Source organism: Manis pentadactyla, chromosome 13, assembly GCF_030020395.1.
Source record: "Manis pentadactyla isolate mManPen7 chromosome 13, mManPen7.hap1, whole genome shotgun sequence".
Classification (NCBI taxonomy): domain Eukaryota; kingdom Metazoa; phylum Chordata; class Mammalia; order Pholidota; family Manidae; genus Manis; species Manis pentadactyla.
Window position 1 is genome coordinate 20755921 of NC_080031.1, and position 26454 is coordinate 20782374.

A 26454-nucleotide genomic window follows, 5' to 3' on the forward strand; every position below is an offset into this window, starting at 1 on the left:
TTCAAAAACATGAAAAATATTTGATAGAAGCAAAAAGAGAAATAGACAAATTCACCATTATAATTGGGAACTTCAGTGTTTCATTCTCAGCAGTTGATAGGACTGCTCAAGAGAAAATAAGCAGATACAGAAGAACTGAACATAGCATCTATTTGACTTTTATAGAACACTATACCAAATAACAGCAGACTATACATTCTTTTTAGGTGGCTATGAAACATTCACCAAGATAGACCATATTCTGTATCATGAAATAAGGCTAATGATTTTAAAATAGTTGAAACCCTATAGAATTTCTATTGTCATTATACTAGATTCAAACTAGGGATCAATAACAGAAAGACAATAGGAAAATTTTGAAACATTTGGAATATAACAACACACTACTAAATAATCTACAAGTCAAAGAGAAAATCATAAAGACAGTAAAGAAGTATATAACTGAATGAAAATGAGAAATCAACATACCAAAATTTGTGTGATGTGGCTAAAGCAGTGCTGAAAGGGACATTTATAGCATTAAAATGCTTACATTACCAAAGCTAAATGTCTCAAATCAATCATCTATACTCCTGCTTTAAGAAATTAGAAAAAGAAAAGTAAAACAAATTTAAAGCAAGCAGGAGTAAAGAAATACTTTTTTTTTTAAAAAAAGCAAAAAATCAACATAACAGGAAAAAAATTGAAAAAAGTCAACAAAATACAAAATTGGTTTCTTAAAAAAAAATCCATAAAGTTAACAAATGGACAAACTTCTAAAAAGAGAGATGACACGAATCACTATTATCAGCTATGAAACAGGGCTGTCACTACATGTCCTGTAGCCATTGAAAGGATAAGAAGGGAATAAAAGAAACAAATATGTGCTCATAAATTCAACAACTTCGAAGAAATGGTCCAGTTCTTCAATGACCACAAACTAAAACTCACCCAAATTAATCTTGTGACCATTAAAGAACTTGAATTTTTAATTAAAAAGCTGAAAAAGAAATCCTCAGACCCAGAAGGCATCGCTAGAAAAGTCTACCAAACATTTAAAGAATTAACATCAATTTTAACAATGTCTTCTAGAAAATAGGAGGAAGGAATATGTCTAGGCTCATTTTTTGAGGCCAGTGTTACCTGAATACCAAAGTCAGACAAAGACAGCACAAAAAAAGTAAACTATACACCAATATCTCTCCTGAACTTACTTGCAAAATTCCTTAAGAAAATATTAGGAATTTGAATCCAACAATGCATAAAAAGAATTATACACATTGACTAAATGGAATTTATTCCAGCTATGTAAGACTGATTTATTATTCAAAAATCAATCAATATAGTTCACCATATCAAAGCTCAAGAAAAAGAACCATATGATCATATCAATTGACACAGAAAAATCATTTGACAAAATTCAATACCCACTCATGATAAAAACTCTTATGTTAGGAATCGAGAGTACTACCTCAACTTGATAAAAAGTATCTACAAAACAAACAAAAACCTAAAATTAACATTATACATAATGATGAGAGACTAAATGCTTTCTCTGAAGACCAGGAACAAAGCATTCAGGGCTCTCATCCCTCTTATTCCACATAATAATGGAAGTTCTAGCCAGAGCAGTAAAGCAAGAAAAAGAAATAAAAGACATTTAAATTGGAAAAGAAGTAAAACTGTTCTTGTTTACAATTAAATGACTTGAGAAAATGACAAACAATGATATAGAAATACTCAAGGAACTCGAATAAGTGAATCCAGCATAGTCACAGGATACAAGACCAACAAGCAAAAATGTTTCTATATACTAACAATGAACACAGGAAAACTGATATTAAAAACATAATACCATTTATAATTCCTCCAAAGGAAATGAGACATTTTAATAGAAAATGAGACATTTTAATAAAAACTTAACAAACAAAGCATTGAAAGGATCTGTATGTTGAAAATTACAAAATGTTGCTTAAGGAAATAAAAAAAGACCTAACTAAATGGAGAAACATAGGATATCAGCAGCTGTAAGACTCAACATGGTAAAGATGTCAATTCTCCCTAAATTGATCTATCGATTTAATGTAATGTCTATAAAAATCACAGCAAATTTTTGTAGATATAGACAAATTTATTCTAAAATTTATATGGAAAGACACACATCCTAAAATAGCTAAAATAATCTTGAAAAAGAATATAGTGGGAAGAGTCACTTTACCTGATATTAATGCTTAATATATTGCTACAATAATCAAAAGAGTGTGCTACTGATGGAGGGATAGACAAAGATAAATGGGACAGACTAAGGGACCCTAAATGATACTCACACACCTACTCTTAACTGCTTTTTTTTATAGAAGTGTAAACATAATTCAATGGAGGAAGGGTAGAGTTTTCACAAATGATGCTGGAGCAATTTGACATCCATAGGGAAAAAAATGAACCTTGATCTAAACCTCATACTTAATTAAAAAATTAACTCAAAATGGATCACAGATTTAATATAAAAAGTAGTTGTTTTCAAGGTGTGATCGTTGAAGAAAACTGGATAGAAGATACATAGAATCTCTCTGTATTATTTCTTATAATTGCATGTGAATCTACACATCTTAAGTTAAAAGTTTAATTAAAACAATTTAATGTTGACAATACTTTCAGTCCTCTAAATTTTCTTTAATCCTTTATTGATCCATAAAGTCTTAGAATCCATAAGTCTTAGAGTCCCCAGCCTAAAGCACGTAAAGCACTGGGTGATCTTGGTGAAAGAGGTCTACTTCCAAGCTGCGTGGATGTTCATCCACCTCTTCGGTTCCTTAGCTCCCATCAGCTTGTGGTGATCTAATAGAACCCAGCAAAAGAGTGTGGATGAGTCAGCACAGTGCCCACTGCTTTGAGGACACACAGATTAAAGATCTTACTTTGTGATCTTACTATGCGCCACACACATCACATACCTCATCTCATTTCAGCCTCACAAGAAATAAGGAGTGATTTCGGAGCCTGCCTTCTTCATTACCATACGCCACCACTCTGGAACATCCATGCTCATACTGGACATATGCCAGACCCCTCTGTACAACATTTGAAATGAAAATCTACCCAAAGAAGACAGTATCTAACTGGTGTACTCACCTCACAGCTGGAGTTGCACTATGTACATGTTGCAATCCTGAAACAACCGACTTCAGCCCCAACAGCATCAAGGTCCCACTGCATTTTAGCATTTAGACATACAGTTCCATCTGCTTAGATGGGAAACACAGGCATCTTCTGCAGCAACTAACTTTATTCCTAGTTTCACAGTCATTGGGTTTTGTTTTTAACTCCTTTATTAAGGTATAATTTACATACCATAAAATACAGCCATGGTAAATTTACATGAATGGTTTTTGTCAATGCATAGAGTTGTGCAATCATCACCAGTTGGAGAACATATCCGTCATCCTCAAATTTTCCTATTGTGCCTGTTTATAGTTATTCTTTACTCCTACCTCCTCTCTCAGGCAACCAACCACTGATTTGCATTCTGTCTCTAAATTTGCCATTTCTAGAGTTTCACATAAATGGAATCATACAATACGTGGTCTTTTGCTTTGGCTTTCTTTTACTTAACATCACTCTCTTACAGTTTGTGCATGTTGTATCATATATTGTAACTTGTTCCTTCTTATTGTGGAATAGTATTCCATTGCATGAATATGCCATATTTTGTTTATCCACTCACCAGTTGATGGATATATTTCACTATCATGAATAATTCTGCAATGAACATTCACAAACCTACTTTTATACAGACATAATATTTAATTGTTTCTTGGAGAGATTAATAGGAGTGCAGTTGCTGTATTTTATTATAAGTAAATATTTAACTTCTTAAGAAACTGCCAAATATTTTCCAAAGCATGTACCTCTATTTTTTCAAAAATAAACATTTCAATGCAAAAAGCAAAAAGAAAACAAAAATGTTTCTCAATTCTACTGCTCATGAAACCCCAGCTAACATTTACTTTAAACAAAACTATTGTGCATGAAACCCCAGCTAACATTTACTTTAAATAAAATGTATATATAATGCAAGATAATTTAGATAGTCCAAAAAAGGATTTTTAAAAAACACTTCCTCTTATCCCTATGCTACCCCTGTAAGATAAGTACTATTAACAATTTATAAGTTACTTCTGCAGAAAAATTTTATGCATATATGATATTTTAAAAATATGGGTCTAGTGACCTAAAAGGATACCATCATACACATCACTTCGCATTTTTTCAGTTAACATATTTTGGATATACTCTTCCTATATCAGCGCATAACATCCCACCTTCTCACCTTTCTTTGATTTTTAACAGTTTTACTGGGGTATAAGTGACATACAATAAACTGTACATTTTAAAGTATACAATTTGATAAATTTAAATTATGTGTGCACCCATGAAACCATCAGTGTGGTCAAGTTAATGAACATACCCATCACTTCTCAAAAGTTACCTCACGCTCTTTTGCAATCTTTCTCTTTCTTGCCTTTTTGTTCTTTACCCTGTCCACAGGCAGCCATTCATCTATGTTCTGTCATCACACTTCCATCTAGAATTTATATAAATGGAATCCTAAATTACGTACTCTTTTCTTCTTTGAATTCTTTCAAATAGAATTTTTAAAAATTCATTGATACATTTCAATAGTTCATTCCTTTCTACTGCTGACAGTAAACTATTGTATAGATATGCCATGTTTGTTTACCCCTTTACCCACTAATAGATGTTGCATTGTTTCTAGGTCTTGACTGTTACAAATAGTTGCTATGGACATTTGTGTATAAGCTCTTATGGTTTGGACATATGTTTGGGTGAAGTACCTAGGAGTAAAAGAACTGAAATATATGTAAGCATGTTTAGCTTTTTAAGAAACTGCCAAACTGCTCTCCAAAGTAGTGCTCTATTTTACATTTCCACTTGTAGTTCATGAGAGTTCCAGTTGCTCTACATTCTGTTCATGCCTGTAGATTTTGATTTGATTTCTTTTTTATATTTTCAATGTCTAACATTTTGAACATATGGAAGGCAATTATAATAACTGTTTTAAAGTTTTTGTCTTCTAATTCTCACATCTGCTTAGATTTTGCATTTCTTGCAATTGATTGCATTTCCTTTGTCACTACATGCCTGGTAATCTTTGACTAAGTACCAGACATTGTATGTTTTACTTTGATAAGTGCTGTATATTTTGTATTTCTATAAATATTTTTTAGCTTTGTTTTGGGACATAGTTGAATTATTTATGGACCTCTGATTCATTTGAGCCTTGCTTTTAAGATGGTTAGGTGGGACCAGAGCTGTGTTTAGTCTGAGGCTGAATACTCCCCACTACTGCAAGCCCCTTCTAGAATACTCTTCCCAGTTTGCTGTGAGTTAGGAGATTTTCCAGTCTAGGAGGTAGGAACAGGTACTAGTCCAAGTCCTGTGTGAGTGCTGTCTGCTGTTTCCTCTAACTCTTCTGGATGGTTCTATCCACAGTTTGGGGTAGTTTCTTCACCCATATGTGCTCCTCAGTGCTCTGCTAAATATTTGAGGGGAAACTTCTTTCAGTTTCCAGACTCCTCTCTCAGCACAATTCTCTCCTCTCCGACATTCTGTGCTGTGGAATCTAGCTGCTTTGGTCTCCCCACACTCTCAGCTTCGTCTCTGTGACTCAGGTATCCAGTATTATGAACTCATTATAATTTATTTAACCAGTTTCCTATTGTCAGATATATTTGGCATCATTCTATTGTTACTCTCTTATAAACTACAACCAAGACTATCCTTATACATATATATTGACAGATTCTTATAAATACAACCATAACTTAGGGCCATTCCTACCAGGAAAGTTATTAGCTGAATTGATATATGCCTGTTTCGTTATAACAGATAATATTAAAGTATCTTCCTGAAGGTTGCACAAACTTGTACTTCATGGAAAGTGTATAAAAATGACTTTTGGCTCAAATCCTTTCCCACAAGAGTTTAATTTGCATTTCTTCAGTCATGAATGAAGCTTAGCATCTCTTTATGTGTTTGTTGGCTGATTGCCCCAGTTCCACCCAGATAACGCTGTGGACAGGTGACTCAGAAGCACACACCTTCTTTGTAACAACTGGCGGTTTATTCTCTTATGGCTTATCTCCCTCAGCTACACACATCAGTGTATTTCCTAATTTCTAGGGATGCCTAGACCTTGAGTTCTGTGCCCTCACTCTGGAACTCTAGAGGGACACTTCTGTCTAATTTAATCTGTGAACCACTGTCACAGTACAAGTAATTTCAATTACCAACTTCAGGTGACTACAAGGGAGCCACATTTCTCTATGGTTTCCTTAACCTCTTGAATATCTAGAAATCACTGACCTCCAGCTTTCTGAGTCAACTGTGCTCACAGCAGTAATGACCACAGCTACTGCCATTATTACTGAAAATCCAGTTCGGGCCTAAGCCCTGTCACATCAAATCATTTAGAACTTTGGTAGTTTCCTGGCCCAATGGCTGAAGAGATTGGCAGGAAAGGACCTGGAATTCATCAGTTCTAGACCCATGACAGCAGGATTTTAGCCTGTATGAAATATCTAGAGTCAGCATCTGCTCAGCTTTGAATACGTGCATTGATGACAAGAGGCACGAGAGTCCCAGAAGCAGGAGCGGAAAATTGGATTAGGTGACTCTTAACACAGTCTCTGACTTTACCTAAGATAAACCTGCTGTGCTCTCAGCTATCCTAGCTGTCGTGCTACCCCCGTCGTCTTCCAGATATGCAACAAACTCCTGGGATTCAAGGTCTTCCACCAATTTATACACACTCGTTGAAGGCTACGCTCTCTCATCAAGGTACATCTCAGTCACAACCTGTTTCTTCTACACAAGCCTTTAGACAAGATCCCTTTTCCAGCCTTGTCTGTCATGCCTTCCCAGGGTCATCTGACTAATCACACTATATCCTCTCCATCTTTTGATTTACTTGGAAGTAAAAAGCCACTTTTTCCAGGAAGAAAGCAAAGATTCATTCCAAGGAAACAAGCTGGAAACAAATCAACAAAACTCTTATACTGATCAGCTTTTTTCCTATCAGTTTTCACAGCATTACTTACATACCGCTAGAAATACATTGATCCATGGGTAGTAATAACAGAAGTTACCTATCACTAATGTGCATTATTTTTTACTTCTGCATGCCTCCTGTAAATTAGTTATTAATACCCAATTTTTAAGATGAGCTAGGTAAGGATAATTTAAACTAGGTCAAAGTCATGCACCTAGAAAATGGCAGGGCCAGGTCTGTCAGATATACTGTGCTCTATCCATTATACTGCAGTGTTTACTCTGCGCACAGCACTGTGGGCTACAGAGAAACACGATCTTTCCCTTATTAAACCATGAGGGTTTAATTTTACTGAGGAGATGACTTTGATGGAGAATTAAACAACACGAGAATAAATCCAACAAGATTACATTGCTGGAGAGATTAGTCAAACAATGATTAGTAACTGCTGGGTTTATAGGACAGAGAGCAGAATGGCTAGGGAAGGCTTCATGGGAGACATCAGACTTAAGTTGCTTTGCAAGGGTGCATTTTGGGGAATTTGTTAGGTATTTGGAGAGAATTACAAGATGGAAGAGAGATGACTGAGAAGGGCACTTATGGGATGTAATATGGACTCTGTCTACACAGAAATATGCACATGCACACACTTCTGTACTCAGCCAAGTTACTTCACGAAATGATGTTTCTTCTCACTGCTTGCAAAGAATGAGCCCATTTGGCAAATGCTCATGTCTCTGGGGATCAATTCATTACAATTTATTCATTCTTTCTAAGACACTCATAAGCCTGGCCCTGAAGACAACGTTAGATATCTTCAGTGAGAAAAAACCATGCTCAGTGTTACTCTGTGTGGTGGGTCTGCAGAGCAGGACTGGAGCTGCTTGTTCCAGTATTAGAGACAAGTCTGTTCTTATGGCCCATTTTGCCACCTACTTCTCTGGCAAGGTGGCTTCTACACTGGATCAAGGCTGGAAGTACAGGTTTTTCTGAACACCACCTTCAGACATCACCTCCTTAAGGAGTTGTGAGAATTTAGACATGGGTCACTGATCATAGAATATGCTGGAGGGACCATTATCAATCATTAAAGTGGAAGTTTTCAAACTGCTCTTTGGACACTTCAAGAGCCCCTGTGCCATGCTGGCCAGAGGGTTCTAGGAGGATGGCACACATTGCAGTGTCAGCTCTCCATCCCTGTTCCTGCAAAAGCCATGCAGCTTTTATTTACTGAATTTGCTTGTGCTTCTGCACAAAATATAATTCTTATTTAAAAACCTTAAAAATGAAGTTTGCAAAAAGCTCATTTTTGTCCTCCTCTTTCATGCAGTAGACAAAGCCCAAGGCCCAATGAGGTGAGGTGACTGCTCAAATCAGCTACGTGGAGGTTAAACAGGATCAAGGTCTCCAGGTTGCTCGTTGTCTCTTCTGAAGCTTGAAGTGTGACAACTACCTCTGGGAATTACATGTTTGGTACCACCAATCTCACCAGGAGATCAGTGACACAGCATTCAGATTCAAAAAGGAATTCCTGCTTTATTTTCTTCTCCCTTTTCCCCTCCTCCTCTTCCTTCTCTTTCTCTTCCTCACTCACTTTTTCTTTCTCTTCCTCTGCTATGTCCTCCTCCTCCTCCTTCTTTACTTGGGTGAGGACCTTTTCCAAGGCTCTTGGATTGCTCAGAGCATGGGAATCAATGCATTGTAAAATTACTTCCTCCCTTCCTTTATCCCACGGTTCCTACCTCTTGTCACCCAGCTGTCCAATCAATGCATAAGGAAACATTAACCGGGCACTGGGAGGTCAGCGATTGATGGTGTTTGTGCACGGCAAGCTGGTGGGCTTGGCTCCTCCCGTGGAGTTGGATCTTCCCATCATTCCCGCAGCCTTGGCAGCAGCTGTCCTTGCTCTTCACACCTCCTGCCTTTGTCAGGCGTCCCATCCTCTACCTCTTGAATCAGTAATTAGGCCCCTGCAGCCAGATAGCCGAAATGCCTGAAAACTGTGGCGCCTACAGTGGTAGACAAAAGTTCAAAGCCTTCCTACCTGTTGAGGCCTGAGCCCAAGTTCTCAATAGCTGATGAAGTCAGCAATGTTTAATGGCAAACGCAGTGAGTGAAACAATAGCCTCTAGGTTAGAATACAGGCCTTGGCAGGCATGTGACAGAGAAGGTTGTTACATGCTCAAGGATGTGTTGAAAGCTCCATTAATTGCGTGACTTGATACAGATAGGCACTTTCTTCATTAGTGACAAAGTGGGCTAAGCAGAACTTTGTGTTCTTTTTTATTAAGCTTAATTACTGATGGTGCTCCAGTATCCAACCTCTGGATAGAGGTTGCAAAAGGATTGATTGTATCATTAAACATCCGGAATGCCAACTGCATTCAGAGCCCTTGAATTAAATAAAAATGTCCTGAGTACCCACTGTGTATGGGACACTTTTTTTTGAAAATACCAGACTGGCTTTATTTTCAATTTTCTACCTATTCACAAAACTGCTCTGATTTTCAATCTAATTTAGCAAGAATTTATTGCTTACCTATTTTGTGCTAAGTTCTATTTGGTATAGTATAACTTCATGAGCACAAGCTTAGAATTAGAAAGACTTGATACAAATTCTGATCTTGATATGTAATAGTTACATGACTTTAAGAACTTTCTGGAATCTCAGATTCCCTATCTGAGAAAGGGGGATGATAATGTTCATTTTTCAGGATTTTGTTAAAATTGTGTCTTAATGTATGAATGACACTCAGTGTAGAAGTTAGTAGCCATCCAATAAGTGATGATCTTATTATCTTAGGCACTGTGAGGATTCCAGAAATGAGCAAGACATAACTCCTACCCTTAATGAATTTAAAATACATGTGTATTTTTCACACTAATTCCTACTAATAATTATAATCATAAATGCCAGATCTGAATAAGGGTGACTTGAGACATTTTTGCCATTTAAGCTTTAATTTGTTTCTCCATTTATTCTCAAGACTAGCCAGTTTTGTACTTCTATTTTGTAAGAGGCAAGGCTATACTAATTACCAAGGGGGGAACTCTTGTTAACTTTCAATAGCATTGTTTTTATCATGGTCGGCCTAGCATATATAGAGTCTACAGAAGAATTTGTGACTCAGGTGAAATGTTTATAAAATAAAGTTCAGCTGAACTTTGGTCATTTTCTACATTTTAAACTAGGACATTACTGTATTTTTCAGTGACAGGAACCAGCTCAAACTGGCTTAAGCCAATTATTTTATATAGCAGAGCATCATCTATACTTAGAGAAGGAGTTTCAAGATTAAACAAACATAACAAACAAAATATTCCTGTCATTGAACTAGTTCCCCTAACCAAGGGGATGGTGGGTCTTTGGTTGGCCAGGCCTGAGTCAGATGCTTCCCCTTTGTTGATGGATGGTGGAAAACAATAATCATATCACTTGAACCAGTTCTGTCTGGTGGAGCACATGCTCTCAGAGAGTTGAAACACCTGGAGGAGGATCTGGCTTCTTAAGAACCTTCTTCAAAGCCTCATTGATGGTCCAAATTTAAGTGAGGCCTTAAGGGTATCTTTCTGTAGGAATCCTACTACCTTAGAGAAGGCTGAAGACTTGAGCAGCCCATCCGAGTATACTACACAAAGGTTTTGGAGAGATGTCGTTTCACTGACTCTACTCTGGGAAGATGAGCTGCGTTTCCTCGAGCAAAAATCCAAGTACCAGCATTAACATTAGACAGAAGAGCAATGTAAAAAGTCAAACAATCCCTTGCTTCTGCACAGGTCGGTGTGTCATGGGCACACTAAGCTTCTGGAATTTTCTTACAAGCCTGGGCTATATCTGATCTCCTCTTCAGCTCACCACCACCACACCAAATTATTTCTCTTCTTTCCCTAAATTGTCCAAGCTACCCTACTATATTGTCTGAAAGTCATACCCTCAGGGTCTTCCTCAGGGGTTTTATTGAGGATGGAGTCATTAGAATCCTAGACTGAGTGAAGAAAATGAAATGTTTCTGGAGTTGGTTTTGACACCAGCAAACTGCACAACAAAATGTTGAACCCCCTCAGTTTAGACAATCAACTATAAAATCAGGGACTCGGATATGGCATGTAAGATCCCTTTGGGGTAACTTAAAGGGCCCGGCAAATAGCATGTACTTGACGAGGGCTGGCGGATCGTCTTTGCTCCGCCTTTCCTTCTCCCAGATTTACATTCCATGTTTCAGTGTCTGATCCATCTGTTGGCCTATTCACCCATTATCAGGAAAAAGAGAGAAGGGAGTGGAATCCAGAACAATAGGATTTTAATTGGGAGGAAGGAAGTAGTGAAAGCATGGATATGTCCTAGATTACTGTCCAACAACAGCCTCTTTATTTAAAATCCCTCTACTAACCCTGGTAAACATGCCAAAGGCTAAAATGCAATTGGAATTTTACAGTTTAGAGGTTATTCATCAGTTACCCTCCCCTGATCCTGGGACTCTCTTTTTCTGGTAATCTGTCCCTATAAGTGGCCAAAGGTTTCAACACTGCATTACTCTTGTAATGGGGTTGGGGGAGGAGATATTATTGAGAAAAGGTAGTTGATAACGGGAGACTACCATAGCACATGGGCATGTGACGAGTGAAAATTCCCCAGTGTAAGGAAGGCTGAAGAACATTTGAAAAGAGAGATGACTAATGTTTAACTTAAAATTGTTTTTGTTGGCTCTTTAGCTGGGATATTAGAATCATAATTATTATGTCCACAAATGTTTTCCATGTCTAAGGGTTTATTTATTTTGCTTTGCTTTTGTCTTCTAAATAAAGGAAGGGGATGAAATTTATTTCTGGGTTGCTCTAGTGTTTAACAGAGCACATTGGAGGTAGCATAATTCCCTCAAAAACTGGCAGAAATATATACATATTTTAAAAGGCTTTGAACTTCCATAAAACAGTAAATCATCATTCCAACTAATTTCATCTAGGTCTGAAGAGGCTAGGTGACCCTAGCTAACATCTGAGTCACACATGCATGGTGCCAGCATGGAGCATAAGAGCTACACCTGGTAGGTGGCTTAGTTTCAGGGCTGCATAGAGGCCTGGCATGCCCAGGAATGGCTACAGGTTCCGGTCCAGCCCAGATGCCAGCCTCATGGGTACTGGTGCACTTAGTCCTTTTTCAATTTCCAAGCCTTTTCCAAGTTGATTAAAGTGGTTGACCTTTCCTTTATTTACTTACACACAAGGAACTTCAGATTCTAGAACATTATTATTATTAATGTTATTCCAATTGTCTCTTTCTAGTTGCTTATGATGTATAAAAATGGAGATGGGACCATGCTACCTACCTCCTTACCACCTAGAAGTGCACCTGGTATATTGAGTACATTAACTGATGGGGCTATATCATCACTAGCAGTCGTTGTCAGTAAGTGAGGAGGCACTTGATGGCTGCTTGACCAGCTTTTGGTTGTAGTCCTGGGGCTTGGCTGGAGGTGCAGTTCTTTTGCAGGCCTTGTATTTCAGTGGTGATGCCCCCTCCCTGTATTTCCATATTGTCATACTCATCTGACATCTGTCCAGGTCAACCAGTTCTCCAGCTGGGCTCTTTCCACTAGGGCTGGATGCATCTTGAACTATTCATTGTAAGCAATTAACATATATCAGATAGTGTAAGGAAGGTAAAAAACACTGGAAAATTGAATTAGCGAGAAAGCAATAATTCCCTCGAGGAAGGCAGAAATGAAGATGCAAAAAAAGTAAGTGGCTGTACAAATGTAAATTGCTCCTTTCCTTTACCTGCCTTATAAAGAAGTTCCAGTGTCCCAGAACACTACGCCAAGCCTGCCTTTGGCTATACAATTGTTCCCTGACCTTTCTCCCCACTGAGCCCCAGCACTGTTGGTCCTGCCATCATGCCCTCCCCTCTACCTTCAAACATTTTAAATTCTACCTGTTCTTCAAAGCAAAGAAGCTTTCCCATTAAGACTGTAAGCTCCGAGAGGGCAGAGCCATCTGCCTTCTTTGAAATATTGTATTTGTGGTCACTGTTTAACAGTAGAACTAAGGGTTGCTCGCTGTTTTACCCAAGTGTACGAACACCTTGAAGACAGCGAATACTTCAGTACTTGGCCCCCTTCCAGAGCAATGGCTTCTCAGTAAATACTTGCTGATGAAAGAATGGTCTGTTTGGAGGCCTCATTTATGAGCTGGGTACAGGTTCAGAGTTCTCCGCACTCAGTATTGCGGCTCTCTGTTAATGACAAGCAGCCTGATTGGCCCCTTCTAGCCAACTCGTCCCAAAGAACAAATCAGCATCTTGGAGCTGTGAGGGGAGGAGCGCAGCCCAGTCCCACAGCCCACGCCCCTCTGCAGAAACAACTCCCTGTGAGCTTCCTACCTGAAGGATACCACCTGCTGAAACTTTAGATTTAATATTGATATTTTCTTGGTTACTGTTTTTTCAAATAGAATCAAACAGAAACAAAGAGGTTCTGTTAGTTTCAAAGGCAGACATTGCTCATCAGTAGGAGAAATAGGGCTGCAGTTTCTGGTGACACCCCCATCACCTGGAGATCGTGTAAACTCTCTAAGCCTGGTTCCTTATCTCTAAAACAGGCTGCCGAGAGGGTGAGGAAAGATGATCTGCGGGCTGGCCCTTCAGTGCAGCAGACCCTTCTGCGCGGTGAGCTTCCAGCGGTGCTACCACCCCCAGAGACATCGCCCCCTACCTGCCCAGGTGATTCAAGGAAGTTCCCAGCATCACTGTGCTGTTTGCTCCGCCTGCGGGCCTCTGCTCATGGATTTCCAGTATTGGCCTCTGGCTCTTTGGTTTGGAGCCCTGCCCAGGTTTCCATCCTGGGACCCTGTCTACCTCTGGGATGTCTAAGCTGCCCTCACCTCCCCTTTCTCCAGCTTCAGGGAGCACACACCTTCCATCGGCCCCACATTGTGGGAAACTTTGTGCTGGGCGCACATCAACGGCCCAGAGGAAGAGGATGGAGACAGCGTTGTTAAAGTGTGAATATAAAGTGTGATCTGTCAGGGCTGAAGGTGTAGCTGGTCAGACACCAGCCGGTTCTCGCTTACCTGACTTCTTGACCCTGACGAATGCACCCTGCAAGAGATCCACCTCGTCCGTTCGCACCCTGATTCCCGACGCCCTCTCCCTGTTCCAGCTCCTCTTGGTGGTTCTTATTCGCCCACATGCAGTCTGACCTCATTATTCAGTTTTGGCCATGACTCCACTTTTGGCTGTAAGTTGGGCTCCTCTCGGCACAGACCCTGGCCTCACCCTCAGGCCCACATCTGCCTCCCTGGGCCTGGCCTCACGGCTCCATCAGCTGTCCTTGCAGCCACCCTTCCCTGGACCCGCCCCGAGAGCCGTAAGGCCCTTTGTCAGCCCTGGATGCCCAGGGGATTCAGTTAGGATTATTTGCTAATAAATGTTTCTAGGGTTTTCTGAAACCCAGGTTCAAATACATGTAGGAAAGTGTAATTCTGATAAAGAGAATCGTTCTATCAATTTAGTAGCTTGAGTGACAGGTCGAACACCATGGGAGAAAGACTGAGGAGGAGAGAAGAGGAGGGCAGAGATATCTGAGAAGTGAGAGAAGAAAGCAGAGCCACGGCTCTTTTAAGCTATTCCTAGGTTTAATTTTTACCCAGAAAACTAACAAAGATGAACTGGGGCCAGAATTTCTTGGTTATAATGTTACAGAAATAGAGGGTCTGTCAGCCCCAAACTGGTACAAGTCGTGGGCACTGAGTCTGAGCTCAAAGAAGTGGGGGCCTTTCTGTACCCTCTTATCTCCTTCCTTCCTTCGCTATCTGTCAGTAGTGAAAGGTCGGGTGGTGGGAGGCTGTGTTTTGGGAACTGCGCATACTTGATCAAATTGCCTAAAATCCCAGAGGAATCATCTCTTGTTTAGTATCAAATAGTAGGTACTATGGAATTATGGCTTGTTCTTTCTTCAAGCTCCAGAGAGGCCCACCATAGGATTGTGGGCAACTACCCTTTAATTTGAATCAGCACAGAGGCAACAGGGTGCTGGAGTCAGCACCTAAAGTGAAGTCAGTCCCCTTTGTGTGCTGCCCCATGGCTCATTTGCTTAACTTTCCAGTGACCAGACTGCCAGTGACCCTTAACAGGGTTGAGGTATCCCGGGAGCTGGATCAGAGGTCAGGAAATTATTTGGTGGGTAGGAATGAGAAGATACTGAGGTGGGCAGTTCTGAGAGCATCAGGTCCATGGGGAGGCCTGGGCTTCTCAGAACCAGATTCAGAGACCCTCCTGGGCACAGTTAACCCTTCCTCTGCTGGCCTCTCTCTTTTCTGATGACACATCCTGTCTTCTATGCTCACATTTTTTATCTACAGCTAATAACAAATTTATACTTGGCCAGAGAGATACTCTGTCTCCTTTATCATAAGTTAATAGAACTAATTTAAATGACCAGAGGACACCTTTATTTTCTTTTCCCCAAGTACCTGTGGAAAAGATGGGCTAATGGCCCATAAGACATGGGGGGATGTTGCTGGCTGCCCACCCAGCATCTTTCCCACCTTCCTCCTTCCTGAGCCCACTTCACTTTAGGCTTCCAGTCAGGTGAGAAAGTAAATTGCACTCTTTAAGCTATTTTGAATTGAGTTTTCTATTATTTGCAGCCCAAGGCATCCTAAGTGACACACTATTTCAAGACTGAATTTCAGTAAGCCTCACTCCTCTAATGCTTTAAGCAAGTTTTTTTTGAGCACCTCCTTTACACCAGTACTGCTCTATGTACTTAAAATATGTCAATGAACAAAATGGACATAGAACCCTGTCTCCATGGGGCGTACATTTCAATGGGGAGAGGCAGAAAATAAACGACATGTAATCAGTCAATGACACAGTAGGTTAGAGCGTAAGTAGCATGAAAAAAGAAAAAGGAAGAGAAGTGTCTCTCTCTAAGTTCACCGGAAGGAGGGCCCTGAGAAGAGGGATCTGGTGCACTTGACTATTTAGGAGATGAGCCCAGAGAGCACAAGTGCGGCAGAAGAGAAACAGCACAGGGCAGGGGGAAATGCCAGGGGGCTCATGCTGAGCAGTTCACTGTCCCATTGAGCAGAGGGCTCGATCCTGCTGGGCACCCCCTGAGAAATCATGGAATAAACATCTCAGAATCGTTCCCCTGAAAGCTGGGAAATCTGGGTTATTTATCCACCAACTTGATCCCTCATTAGGTGAGGGGTGCCCCTGAAAAGACTACATGCTCCAGCCTTCAAAGCTGCCCCAGCAGGCTCAGCAGGCCTCTGGAAGTGAAGGACATTGGAAAGGAGCCTAATGGGGAAATCTGTCAGCTCGTGGGGCCCTGTCCACTACAGCTGCAGCTGAGAACCCACAGGGGGCTGGGTTTCAGCAGTGTCTGTTCCAGCAGGGTAAAGGGGATGGGAGCGCAGATGGGGGTTGGGGGCCTGGCTGCAGTTTTAAATAGGGTGGTCAGGACAGGCCTTATTAAGAAGATGACATTTGTGCGAAGACCTGAAGCCTGTGGATATCATCAGGAAAATGTTCCAGTTAGAGGGCAGAGCAGTGCCAAGACCCCAAGCTGGGAGTGAGCCTGGTTGGTCTGAGGGCAGCCAAAGAGGCTGCAGTAGAGTCCAGGGATTAAGGGGTGGGGAGTGTTAGAACTGAGGTCAAAGGGGTCACAGGGCCGGCCCAGTGAGTGACAGGACATGGAGGATATTGTAAAGGCACTGGTTTTCATTCTAAATGATACGGGAAGTTGTAATTCTCTGACAGTTGAGAAATTGTCAAGGAGGAAGTTAATCCATACTTCCCTGGGGTCTGACTGCGCTGTAGGGTTCTGAAGCCAGACCTCTGTGAAAACAGAAATGAGATGCCAGACGGTCCTCCAAGGTCATCCAGCCTGGGTATGTGGAACAGAAGCAGGCGCCATCTTTTCTCTCTTAAGAACACCTACTGAGTTCTGTTGATAGAAACTTGGCCTTTAGGTTCACTGTCTTTGAGGACTTTTCAGGCTGGCCATTTAGCAGCTTAGGGAGTTGAATGCTGGGCTTTGGGGAGAAGTTCCTGAGATGTAAGACAAAAAAAGAATTTTATCTCTGGCATTACCATCTACATTACTCTTTGACTTTATGCATCCAGAACTAGGACCATTTACAGATAAGGAACTTCAAGCAAAGCTTATATCCGATTACCAAGTACCGTGGTAAATTCTCTAGATCCCAGTTACAAGCGTTGCTCCTGATTCTTGCAGTGTGCCCTGCTGTATTACTCGGCACCCTATTTCCCCTTCTCAGTGTCAGGTTTGTAGCATGTCCATGATGAAAACTTTCTATGATGAAAACTTGACTGTAGGCGATAAACAGTGACATGTTAGGTCAAATAGGAAAAATCAGAGTGAATTCCCAATATCAAAAATAGTATTTTTCCAGTTTTTTCATCATCAACTATAGCTTAATAGCTCTTCTCCCTACCTTTTACCTTCAATTCTTATGTATATCTGTTAGTACTCAGATTTTAGTCTCAAATACAGTTTTCTCCCAGAAGGGACCAGGGCAATTTGGAGAGTAGTTATAGCAAAGACTGCTATGTATCCACCAGAGTCTGTTGTCTCCTGTCTAGTTACAGGTTTGCAGCCAGGGCCAAGACCAAACTATAGTTTCCAGCTTCCCTTGCACTGAGATGTAGCCATGCAACTCATTCTTACTGCAGGATGTGGGCAGACATGATGCACACCTCGTCTAGGCATGAAGCAGGCATGCCTTCTCCATACTCCATCCCTATCAGTTGGATGAAAATGACAGTGAAGATCAGAGGGTGGTAGAGCCCCAAGGTGGAAGGTCCTCAGTCACCACACATAGGAGACTGACTTTCACCAGAAATAGCTGCCTCGCCCCAAAATATGAATAGAAATAAACTTCTATTGTGTTTCAGCCATTCCATATTCTTTGTTTATATATTATCACAACCTAGCTTATTCTATGAAATATGGTTGATTCCCTTTATTGGGACAGGAAAAGATCAGGGAAGGTCTGGAATGTTTTTTATATAAAAAGCTAAATTAGAATATTTTAAAAAAGTTGTCAGGGTTGGTATCAAAATGACAAAAGGAACAACTTATAAGTAATGACTTATAGCATAGAATAGAATAATACATATTCTATCGTCTGTTAAATATATGGCTGTTCCTAAAGTACAGTTGACCCTTAAACAATGTAGGTTAGGGGAACCCACCCCCATGCAGTAAAAAATCCACATATAACTTTTGGCTCCCCCCAGACTTGACTACTAATAGCCTGCTATTTATTATTGAAAATCTCCTGAAATTTTCCAATATATTTGTTGAAAAAAGTCCATATAAGTGGACCCTGTTGATCACAATCTCCTTCGTAATTTCCCAAGTGTAACCTGAAACTGATCCTTATAGGTAGAGGACAAGGAGAGGTGGAAGGCAGAGGTCACACCACTCCAGATGGGTAGGTGGTGGGTTTAAAAGCAAGCGAACTCTACTTACGAGGCTTGTCTTGAGTGGCTGCAAGACAGTTGATCTCCTGAATCTCCTGCCAGAATCTTAAAGTTCATATAGAGGCTGTAACTAGGTTCACTCGTGTATAATATCCAGGTGCTGTCCACATCACTTCACTCTCTCAAGGCTGCATTCTTTGGTGGGGCCTCTGGGAGCTGGGAAGGTAACAGGGAGGCACATTCCAAGGGCAGGGTTGGGGCAAGGAGCCTCCAGTTGCTGGGGTCTAGCTCATGGGTCAGCCAGTGGCAATGTCTTCTTGACGATCTTCTCCAATAAACCTGAGTAGTTCAAACCCATGTCGTTCAAGAACCAACTGTTAGAGGTATACAATTGTTTCTATTACATAAACAGGAAGGACTTAACTTGTGATACACCTAATAGAGGTAAGTATTATATCAAGAACAGGAGGGACTGGTCAGCACTGGTGGTCATACCGAATAATCAAATAGAAAGGATGTTGAACAAGTAAACAGAGCCAGTGGCCACACACCATGATCAAATCAAAAGCAGGTTCAACACTGTGTTCCAAGAATATAAATTAACCAAATGTCCTCAGGAGAAAAGGTGAGTATGCAGACTTTACCTCCCAGTTCATAGGGGATGAAAACTCCTCATAGATCCTATTAAATTTCAATAAAATATTAACAAAGAATATAAATGTATTTACAATGCTAACAAATCAGAGCTATATATTGCAAGGATAGAACAATGGGTTTTGTTAACACTGGCCAAGCGAGACTTAAGTAATATATCATTTTGTGGTGAGACACAAAACCAATAGTACCTATGGCTGTGTGTGGACCTAAAAAGTCTCACTGATGTAATGAATTAAATTTAACTAGAAAAGAAGGAAACTCAGTCTGATGAGCAGTGGTTTTGGCTTGAATTGCCTTGGGAGAAACAACAAAGTCCTGTCTTAGGCAATAAACCAGATCCTGTAAGCCTGTTTTCTTTTTCTTTCCATCTAGAGTGATTCCTGTAGCCCTGGCAAGGCATCAAATTATGTTACTGAAATGCTAGGAAAGCATCCAAATAAATAGAACCATAACCTAGGAAGATAGTAGGATAAATATGGAAAAAATTAATTAATGAAACCCTTATGTTGATTTTCTAGAGCAGGATTAAATATTAGTAATATATAGTATGGTATTATTAGTAATACAGTATATTATGTGATAACTGAAATTTTATATAATTTTGTTGCTTATAGGGTTTGAAGTGTTAAAAAAAATCAGTCACTGGATTTGTATCTGTTGAAATACTTCACAACAATTTAAGTTTGCAATCATTGTTAACGTTAAGAAAAAAATCATTTATTATATATATATGTATGTGTATTAAATTATATATATTTATTAAGTTGACCATCAAACAAGGTATTCTTTGGTAACTTTCACCAATGGAAATGTTTCAGTCTTACTAGAATCTAAACAGAACTAAGTCTTCTTGGACATGAAAAATTATGTAATATGACAAATTACATTAAGAAGCTTATCAATATTGAATAATGAAGTGGGGACAGCTCTTTTTTACAATGAGAATTTCTAGGACGACCTTGTCACAAGAGACCACTGTGGTAATTCCACCTATAACCATTGATCTTTTTTGCTACAAGCAAATGGACATGCAATTGAGGCCTTAGAGAACACTTTCTTCTAGGCTGAGTCTCCCAGAATGCTTGAGGATCTACAGTATGAGTTGACTGTGGCATTCTCTTTCCACCAGCCTCCAACTGAATCATTCTCTCCTCCCTACTGATGCTGGATCTAGCCCCTGGGGTGTGTTGGACTGAGACCCTTTCATTATGCGTCTTCTGAGAAGTCACTAGACTCATTTGCAGCCTATTTCTTAACAAAGGCCCACATGTCAGAGGAATTATACCTGTGGGTAAGGAAGAGGAGATGAGTTAGGGGTAGGGACACTAACTCTTTCACTGGTAGCTATCATCCTATGATCCCTTTTGATCACTCTTCATGTCCTGATCAAAACCACTGGCTTGTCCAGATGGATTCTCTGACCCCTCTTGATGAAAATCCCCTTTTTATAAATTACCGAAAATACTTCATATCCCTGAGTCATCACGGTCAGTTTTGATCTGACTGGTCCTAGCTCCGTTTCTGAACTTCTGGGGTACACAGGGTTGGGATCCCACCATTTAGTTGGGACCACATCCAGAGGACTCAGAGACTAAGTACTTTTGTTTAGCTGAGCTCTGCAGATCAGTCAGTTAAAGTCTATGAGAACGTTGAGCCCATTTGGGTTTACTGCATTAGAAAGCATTAAGAGAGAATATTGAGGCTTTAGGGCTTCATATTCTGTAGAGCACTTGTCCTTAAACCTGTGCTTCTTTAATTTTTATTTTTTATTGAGATACATGAAAATCTTAATGTACAGCTTGATGAATTTTGACATGTATATACTCATGAAACTGTCACCCAGATCAAGTTATCAAACACTCTCACTCATTTTTTTATTTCCCTTAACCTGTTTCACACATACCACCCACTCTCTCCCCTATGGCAACCATCAGGCTGTTCTCTGTGGCTACAAGTCTATTTCTGTTTTATTTGTTTTTTGTCTTGTTTTTAGATTCCACATATAAGTGAAATCACATGGTATCTCTCTTTCTGTGTCCACTTAGCATAATACCTTCTAGGTCCTTCACATTGTGGAGAATAGCAAGTTTTCATCCTTTTTTTATTGTAGACCTATGCTTTAGAATCAACTGAGGCCACTTATTAAAAGTAAATTCCCAGGCCCTATTCACAATGCTGAATTCTAGGAACGGGGCCTGAGCATCTCAGTTTTTAACAAACTCTCCAGGTGATTCTTACACATACTAAAAATTTGGGGTTACTATTCTAAAGGAAGGGAATGGGACTTTGAATGAATTCAGCCCAGTACAGCTGATTGAATAAACCATCAGCTTCCCTAGGATTTCAGACCGTATGTACATGTATATTTATACTTGTGTTTCCTCTCTTTCAAGCATGTTTAATATTTGTTATCAGTTAACAATGTTCTATTTCATATTTCTTTTCAAATGATACAATCATGTACCCATTTCACTAAATTAAATTGTTGGTCTTGGCATGGAGTCGGTGTGGTGGGGGTTCAGAGAGTAATCAGGAAATTCTGGGCAAATGGAAACAGAGCATCTCTCCCCCTTAGCACCACTGGATTTTAGTTGGGCTCCTGTGGTGGTAGGTTGTATGAGGTGGCATCAAGGTCAGACGAGAACTGTTGTCAACAGAGGTGCATAATAAAGGGTAAATGTTATGCTAGCCAAGTAGGCTAGGCTGTGCTGTAGTGACGACCACGGTCTATTTCCCACGTGCCTAGCCCCCTAAGGTTTCAGGAGACCCTGCAAGGACACTCTCCTCCACACACGGGCTCAGAACTGCAGGCTGCTTTGGTCTTGTGGGTTTAACCCTTTTACAAGAGGATTCCTTTATGATGCAACAGGGGAAGAGAGTGAGAGAAAGTCATATTGGTAATTAAATGCCCTTTCCCACAACCCACCTGCCAGAAGTAGTCACATGGTCTTGCCCACCGGTGGGGGCAGGATGTTGTGTGGACAGACACGCCGCTGCGGTGGGACGCGTTTCTGTGACGAGACTGACTGTTGCGAGGCGGTGGTTCTCACTAGGGCAAGAGGACAGACGGACAGAATCTAGGATTTTCATCAGTATCTCATTTTGCCCTCCCCCCTCCCCCTGCCTCTTCCTCCTCCTTTTCAGACCTCATTTGTTTTTCTCTCTCTGGGTAATACTTCCTGATTTCTTTTCGTATTGTGCTGATGTTTTTGTGTTATGAAGCAACCTGAATCACTGAAAGACCTTTTGGTGCATGGTGCCCACTCAAGGTAATGACGTGCAGTGGTCCCTTATCTGGCCGATCAGAAGACGTGTCTAATGACCGCGCTCCTACGATGATGCGCTGACTCCGTAACAGGCCTTACCCTTCCGTCCGGGTCTGGTTCTGCATTTCCAGCCCCAGCGCTCACACAGCAGTATGCAAAGGAAGCACTTGGTTGGTTTGTTAAACACAGGTTCTCAGGCCTCTTCCTCAAAGACGAGAATTCAGTAGCTCTGGGGTGTGACCCAGGATTTGCATTTTTAAAAAGTGGCCTCAACTAATTCTGAAGCAGCATTCTGAAGACCCCTTCTTGAAAAGTGCTCTACAGAAAATGAAACACTGGAGCCTAAATATTTACTCTCCATGCACCCTGTGGACTGACCGTGTTCCCATCTCTGGGTCTTTCCCCGCGCCGTTGTCTCAGGCTGAGTCATTCTTCTCCCAGCCACTCTGCCTCCACAACCTGGCTGGCAACGGCTCACCCTCCAGGTCTCACAGGCATCACCTTCTCTGGGGGGACCTCCTTGACTCAAGCCTTCAAGGTTGGGGCAGGTGTACCTCCCAGGTGTTCCCATACCAGTCTGTAATGCCTGACCATGACACTGCGGCATGTACTAATTGCCTGATGACCTTTCCTACCCATTACTGGGCTATAAGCCACTTGAGTGCTGGAAACATGTCTATCACGTTCATCCGTGGGTCCCATTTTCTAACATAGTGACTGGCACAGTAAGTGCTCAAACAGTGCTCAAGGAGAGAGAAGGGAGAATTCCAATGACTAATTCTACTGACTAATGATTAGGGCAGGGAATCAGGAGGAATGACCCAGCTGGCAGCAGGGTGGTATTCTTTTAAGTTTCAAGAGAATACCTAAGATGAATTGGGCATTTTATATGGATCAGAAACATATGGTTGTGTTTCACGTCTTCAAACTCACCTGAATTGCAACCGGATCTCCCTATTTATCACCTTCCAAGCCCAATAACCTCTGTTTTTAAATAATGATTTTTGCTTTTAAGTGTTGGACTAAAGGCCATATTTCACTTCCCTCACAGACATCACACAAATGTAACAAGGACAGCAAGAAATAATAATAAAAATTTTGTCTTCAGTGAAATTAGGAGACTTGCGTAATACAACTACAGAATATCTAAAAACACAGTAGAAAGGCAAGAACTTTGGAGAGTGGAGTAAGGCATGACTGTAAAGGGAAACACCCAGATAAGTAAATTCTGTTTGAAAGATCTTTGGAAAGCTTGAAGAGGTAAGTGGAATAAAAATGTGGATAAAAAACAGGGGAATTGGTTAGAAATCCATCCACCAAAGAAGAATAAGAACAATACTTCCCACCTCATAGCTGGGTGTGGATCTTTCCCTCAACCCCAAGAGAGATGGAAGGTTTATTCATTGGTGAAATTAAACCCAAATGGATCTGAGTCATCAAGCACAGAGACGAGGAGAGATTAAAAACTGAAAAGAGGTCTTTATGGAATAGTGAAACTCCCAGCTTCCTTCCCCCAGCCAGTAACTAGAATGCCTGAAACAACCTGATGTTGTGAGGCGAGAGGATGTTAGGTCTTTCTCTGGAGTAACTAGATGATCCCAGAATTAAGACCTATGGATTTGACAGTTTGTACCAATTACTGACTAAAAAGCTGATTTAAAACCCAATCATTCCACAGGGAAGCCTATTGGTCAAAAATCCATGCCAGTTCATGGGGAAATTCACATCCACTTTTTTCAGTGTCTCACAATTAAATATGAGTGGCAAGGATGCCAAGACAGCTCAATAGGGGGAAAAGGAGGGTCTTTTAAAAACAAATATTCCCGCAGTAAGTGGATATCTACACAGAATAAAAAGAGACTCAACCATTACCTATTTCACTGACAAAAGGAATATGAGATGGATTGGAGATGTAAATTTAAAAGAAAAACCATGTAGTTTCTAGGAAAATATCTTTTCTATTCTTGGGTAGGTAATGATTTCTTAAAGGGAACACAACAAATACAATTAAGAAGCTTGTAGATGAAAATCTTTTAAAACATTTATTACTATTTATTTTTCAAACTGAATTTAAACTTTATTTTACTCCTTGAGATGCCGCAGGCCCTCATTAGAGACCTTAGCTATAGCACTGCCCCTAATGTGACATTGTTTTTGAAACCTAGTCGGTATTAGAGGATTTTTGTTAAAAGTAACTTGAGACTGAGCTGTTTCGTTTTACTTTCTGCATCTGATTTTTAAAAACCCTCTTTACCATTCGGATGCCACCTCTCACTTCTTATAAGTTCTGCCTGGGGTTCTGAATTCTAACCCAGCACACAAGAGTTTATATACTTTGAGATTATAAACTTTTTATGCTTTTCGGTTTTTAACTTCTTCCAATAAGTTTATGTTTTTATAGTGAGAAACATGTAATAAAACAGAGGTTAGATGATTTCTACCCTTTTTTGTTCTGTTCTGGCATTTATATTATTTGATAATTGCATATTGTTTACATATTTTAAAATATTTATGTCTACTTTCTCTCCTAGATTGCAAGCTTCATGAGGGCAAAGACTTAATTTCTTCATCATTGGATTTCCACCCCAGTGCCTAGCAAGTGCTTTGTACATAGAAGAAACTCAATAAATGCTTGAATTAATGAAGAAGTAGTATGAGGCAGATCTGGAAATTCACTAACTCTCTTAGATTTTCCACAAAGAAAGAATCAGAAGGCTCTTTGAGTAAAGCTGTGCTCTTTGTAATTTGCATTTCTGTCAGAACATGAGATTTGTGACATCTATTTTGACTGCTCTAGATTCTTTTTGTGTACTTCTTTTGCCACCAAGAAGTTTGTGGTTATGTAACTCTAAAAGAAATTTGCCAGATACATGGTTCCAGATAGGTCAAGTGTAACAGTACTGCCTTGCATTGCTTAATGATTATTTCAGGTGGCATGATCAACACATTGTATGCTGAGCACCAGCTGTGAACTTAATAGCATGTAGGTGTTATATTGAATAGGAAATAAAAGGCAAGATCTCTGCTTTTAGGATGCCTGTAATGGTAGTTGAGAAGACTACAGGGTTAGGATTTTAGAGGAGAGTTTGAGATAGAGTTTAAGCTTCTAAAGGATTTTTTTTTCACTATCCTCTTCATATACCACCTAATCACAGTGCAGTGTAGTCACTAGGCTCATGAATTTGGGATACATTTAGTGAAAGGGCCTACTAGGTAGTGGGCAATTGGGGTGCATTTAGTGAGAGGACCCAGTTCTAGGTAGTGGGCATTTGGGGTGAACATTTGAGGCCCCACACTCCTGGTACTTATAATCTAGTAGGAGGAGACAGACAATATAGCAATAAATGAAACTACAAGGAAAATGTCAGGGAGTAGTAAGCACTACTCAGAGGAAGTAGAGGGAAATGCATCAACTTTTTTGTTTGAGTGGTTAAGGAAGGTTTCTCTAAAGAATCAGCATTTCAGCTGTGAATAATGAGAGGAATCAGTCATGCAAATATGGAGGTGTAGTAGGGGAGGCACAGTTCAGGCAAGCAGAGGAACCAGCTACTGCAAAGGCTTTGAAGCGAGAGCAAACTTGGCCTGTTGGAGGAACTGAAAGGTCCAACAGTTGAAAATTAGCAGGTGATGGGGAGGGAGGAATGAGACAAGTCAGAGAGGTGGGCAGGTCCAGGTCACCCAGGGCAAGCAGCTCGGGGTTAGTGTCAGAGTGAAATGCAGAGCCACTGAAGAACTTTAAGCAGGGAGACACATGATATGATTGATATTTACAAAATATTCCACTGACTAACGTGTGCAGAATGGAAAGCAGTGAAAGCAGAGGCGGGGAAATGTCTAAGCTTACCAGAGGGAGATGCAGGGGACTTGTATTAGATGAGTAGTAGTGGAGAGGTGGAGACACGGATGGCCTCAGGATGTTTTGAAGGTAGAATCCACAGGATCCCCTGATGGCTTTGAGGTAGGGAGAGAGGAAGCCGAAGGAACCAAGGAGAGTGCCCAGGTCACTGGAGTGAGCCACCAGCAGTGCT

General features: G+C 40.5%; 1 long non-coding RNA gene across 1 annotated transcript; it reads right to left on the bottom strand.

The window, feature by feature from the left end:
• Positions 1 to 1530: 1530 nt before the first annotated feature.
• Positions 1531 to 26394, bottom strand: LOC130680369 (uncharacterized). Its single transcript, XR_008993360.1, has 3 exons — positions 26271 to 26394; positions 18553 to 18719; positions 1531 to 2817 (listed from the first exon to the last, which is right to left on the bottom strand). It is a non-coding gene; the product is annotated as an uncharacterized LOC130680369 (long non-coding RNA).
• Between the last annotated feature and the right edge of the window lie 60 nt (positions 26395 to 26454).